This window comes from Berghia stephanieae, chromosome 4 (assembly GCF_034508935.2).
Source record: "Berghia stephanieae isolate SIO BIC M18660-M18661 chromosome 4, UCSD_Bste_1.3, whole genome shotgun sequence".
Classification (NCBI taxonomy): Eukaryota; Metazoa; Mollusca; class Gastropoda; order Nudibranchia; family Aeolidiidae; genus Berghia; species Berghia stephanieae.
The window spans coordinates 10,411,069-10,416,068 of record NC_088363.1 but is presented as its reverse complement, the minus strand read 5'-3'; the positions used below and the strand labels follow the sequence as shown (position 1 = coordinate 10,416,068).

Genomic DNA, 5,000 nt, shown 5'->3' with positions numbered 1-5,000 from the left:
ACCGCTTGATCAATAGAAGCAACACAGAAAACTATGTGTAAACCTAAACGTTTATAATGTTATCAAGAAAATCGTGTGATAACTGGTCACCCATTAGGCGGTATGAAAACAATAACAATGATCAGAGAGAGGTCGATTCCTTTCACGTTATTGTTTATAAACAACCAACTTTGTTTGTCCGAGCACGTGTGAGGATTTGTCACAAATTTTATGTTTTGATTGGTCAAAAGTCTACTGGTTAATTCTATATATAAACTTTTATATTACCAGCTGGTTAATACGATTTAGCATCGAGTTGTTTACACCAAGCGATATATTCTACTTTCATTCCCATAATAACCCATTAAACTTAATAAAAAACAGTTATTCAATCATCAATATTATATCGATTCTATACATAAACTATTACGATTATCTGGTAATCGATTCGATTTAACGTCAATGTGTTCACACCTATCAACCTAAATTAATTTCTTCCACATGTAAACCCATTTAACTAGATTCAATTCACTCATAAATAAGTAATTTAATTATCGATATACGAGTATCGATTCTATACTAATGTATCATAAATACCTGCTAATGATACTACGATTTAACATCAATAGGATTCAGTAGTCTGATGTCACGTCGCCCAGCAACGGTGGCCATCTTGGTTCTAAACAAAGAAAATCATTACTTTTTATTCTTCATGCTGGCTAGAACTTTTCATTCCCTTTTCATATGCCTTTTGATCAGAATGTGTAAAAGTTAAAACATGATCAAATTTATGTGCTTTTTTTTTCCCCTCTGGAAACGTTTTTATGCTCGTCGGAGAAATATTTCATACGGGCGTCCGCCATTGTTTCGATAGTTTAGAACCAGTGTTACTAAGTTACCATGCGTCATTAGGAAGGAAGTGACGTTACGACTATTGAATCCTAATTGTACATCCTTACCGGTCTATCTATATTATTTCTTTAACACATCCAACTCGATTCAACTCACTCAAAAACAAGCCATTGAAATATCAATACAATATCGATTTTATACGTCAGCATTCCGATTACCAGTTGATTGACAATAATTGAGATATTATTATCCCCGGCTCATCTAGATGACTTAATTGGATTCAATAGTCTGATGTCACGTCGCCCAGCAACGGCGGCCATCGTGGTTCTAAACAAAGAAAATATGTACTTTTTATTCTTCATGCTGGCTAGAACGTTTCATATGTCCTGTGATCAGAATGTGTAAAAGTCAAAACATGAACAGATTTATAATGGGTTTTTTTTTTTCCCCTATGGATACTCTTTTATGCTCGTCGGAGAAATATTTCATAAGGGCGTCCGCAATTGTTCCGATAGTTTAGAGCCAGTTACTAAGTTACCATGCGTCATTACGAGGGAAGTGACGTCACGACTGTTGAAGCGTATTGTAGGATCTTTGCCTTCTAGACCGTTATGGTGTTAACGCTTTACGGGTGTGGTTCGATAATACTCTCAGCTGACAAAATGTTGCAGAAGTTTATATTAGCCTGAGTAGCATCGTTGTTGGTCAATAGATTAGTATTGTAACCTCTCTTCTCCAAACGGTACTATTTTAGGATGGATCTTCTTCTTCTTACTCAGGCATAAAATGAGTACCATGCCGTTAAAAGCGTTGTTCTGTCCGAAGGCGTCATGTCTCGTTCTACATGTTAAATGTTGTGTTGCATAGTTGAGTCTTTGAAAACGACTATTTACTCACATTCTCTCACCGTACTCAGGTGTAAAATGAATACCAGGCAGATAACAGCGTTGTTCTGTCCGAAAAAAAATGCAATATCGCCTCACAGGCGTCATATCTCGCTCGTCCTACATGTTAAATGTTGCTGTTGGCCTGGGACCCCTTGTAAAGCGCTTTGAGACTTCGAGTAGTTTTCTACACAATCAATGTGATATTATGGCATTAACTAGTGTATTATATACATATGTATGTAGGAGTTTGTTTGCTGAGATCATTGAGTCAGTGTTCGGTTTTTCAGGGAATGAGATTAGCGGAAGAGTAGCGTCCCTTGATTGGAAGTCACGAGCGGAAAAGTTATTAGAGAGAGAACGTCATGTTGGTTGTGCGTCATGAGACACTTCACCGAAAGCGAGAACGAGAGAGACGCATGCGCAAAACCATTTAGACGTTCTCTCTGTAAAGTGACGTCCAATCAAGGGACGCTACTCTTCCGCTAATCTCATTCCCTATTCGGTTAGATAAAAAGTCTCATTAATTAAACATTTTTAAAACCTGAATGGATTTGATTGAGTGAATCAACCGATCCGATATACATCAGACGAGTTTGCTTAGCTACAGGCATATTTGTCCGCGTTCAAGTGAAAAGATTAATTTTTAAAACAGCGGGAAAAATTAAAGGATGCTAAAATCGTATCTACAACGTACAGACAGTTGTAGAAAAATCGATAAAGCAAATTCCAGAAAGCCTTGATTATCAGAGGAATAAGAGAGGAATCAGAAAAAACACGATATGGGTGTGAAAAAGTGCAGGGATAGAGGATTCATTAGTCTGATGTCACGTCCGCCTAGCAACGAGTAGCTTGGTTCTAAACAAAGAAAATTGGTCCTTTTTATTCTTCATGCTGGCTAGAACTTTTTCGCGTGTCGTGTGATCAGAATTTATGAAAGTCCAAAACATGATCTGATTTATAATGTTTTTTTTTTCTCCTCTGGATACACTTTTATGCTCGTCCTAGAAGTATTTCATAAGGGCGTCCGCCATTGTTCCGATAGTTTAGAACCAGTTACTAAGTTACTATGCGTCATTACGAGGGAAGTGACGACACGACTGTTGAGCCCTGTTCCAGATGGTCAAATCTGATTTATATTTACAACTCCGTGGTTGAAAATTGCTAACCCAAGTTCATTGTTTACTTGTTTTAACATTTGATTCAAAAATATTCAATTGATATTTTACAAGGAATAAGAATAGTCAAACCGAATGAAAGATTCAATTTAAATAATGAAGACAGATGATATATACAGGTTTCGGTTTTTTAATGCCGCTATGTGGTCTAGTGGTGTGATAATCGCTTTAGGTTAAGAAGATCCTGGGTTCGAGCCTTGCTCAGCGCATAGTTGAGTGCTTGGAAAAGGCTCTTTATACTCATTCTCTCACCGTACTCAGGTCTAAAATGAGTACTTAACCGTTAACAGTGTTGTCTCTGTCGGAAAAAAATTGGAATACATGTATCGCTTAATGCTATATAAAAGCTTAAGTTTTGAAAATATTCTTATTGATTAGTGACGTCATCCTCTAATCTCTCATTCGTCTATAGTGTGTTTTTTTTTTGGTGCTTTGTTGACAAAGGGAAAACCTGAAACTCCCAAATTATCTATCTTTGTTAATCAAATAAAAAAATACATTCAATTTAACTATTTTTCTTTATTTCTTCGAGCTTCATTCAATCAAAAACATAATTTCGATATGGAATGGAAATAAGAAATTTTGTCCACCAGACAAAACTAAAAAAGATAGATGATTTTCTTGATGAAAAATCGAAAATCAAAAGGCATAAAAAGGAACAATAAACACCGCCATGCCCCCTGAAGGGGCAATTATGGGCTTGATTTCACATTGTTGTAATGGACAGCATTTTGCATTGGGTTGAGCGTTTTTCGATTACAATGATGAGCCCAAAACAACGTCGTTTGCATTAAAGGTCTAATAAATAATGGATGGTTCCTCTGTGACCCCTTGTTGATATGCCTTGTTGATATGCCTTGTTGATATGCCTTGCTGCTATGCCTTGTTGATATGCCTTGTTGATATATGCCTTGTTGATATGCCTTGTTGATATGCCTTCTTGATATGCCTTGTTGATATGCCTTGTTGATAATATGCCTTGTTGATATGCCTTGTTGATATGCCTTGTTGATATGCCTTGTTGATATCCTTGTTGATATATGCCTTGTTGATATGCCTTGTTGATATGCCTTGTTGATAATATGCCTTGTTGATATGCCTTGTTGATATGCCTTGTTGATATGCCTTGTTGATATGCCTTCTTGATATGCCTTGTTGATAATATGCCTTGTTGATATGCCTTGTCGATATGCCTTGTTGATATGCCTTGTTGATATCCTTGTTGATATATGCCTTGTTGATATGCCTTGTTGATATGCCTTGTTGATATGCCTTGTTGATACGCCTTGTTGATAATATGCCTTGTTGATATGCCTTGTTGATATGCCTTGTTGATATGCCTTGTTGATATGCCTTGTTGATAATATGTCTTGTTGATATGCCTTGTTGATATGCCTTGTTGATATGCCTCGTTGATATGCCTTGTTGATATGCCTTGTTGATATGCCTTGTTGATATGCCTTGTTGATACGCCTTGTTGATAATATGTCTTGTTGATATGCCTTGTTGATATGCCTTGTTGATATGCCTTGTTGATATGCCTTGTTGATATGCCTTGTTGATATGCCTTGTTGATATGCCTTGTTGATATGCCTTGTTGATATATGCCTTGTTGATATATGCCTTGTTGATATATGCCTTGTTGATATGCCTTGATATGCCTTGTTGATATGCCCTGTTGATATGCCTTGTTGATATGCCTTGTTGATATGCCTTGTTGATATGCCTTGTTGATAAGCTCTTGACATGGATGCCTTTTTAACTATTATTGCCCCCCCCCCCTCCCTAAATAGTACTAACCTGTAAAAGAAAAAAGCTAGATAGATAAGAATACACATAGTTGCATAGATAGGGGCAGAGTGGCAATGCTGTACAGTCTTCACGTCGTACCCGGAAAGGTAGAGAGTTCAATCACCCGCCTCTGCCCTGTGTTGTGTGGCCTTGAGCAAGTCATCTCGTCCTAGTTCAACTTGCGGCGCTGCACTGCGGCTGACGCCTGGGTTATTTCAGTCTTCTCTTGGAATAGACCCTAGAGACAAATTTCCCCTATGGGATGAATAAAGGGAACTTTTTTAAATATATAGTTTTATAGGTGGAACTCTAAATG

General features: G+C 37.2%; 1 protein-coding gene across 2 annotated transcripts in view; it reads left to right on the top strand.

The window, feature by feature from the left end:
• Nucleotides 1-5,000, top strand: part of LOC144970010 (short transient receptor potential channel 4-like) — a 506,392-nt gene that overhangs the window by 133,571 nt on the left and 367,821 nt on the right. The gene's annotated exons all lie outside the window — the stretch shown is intronic.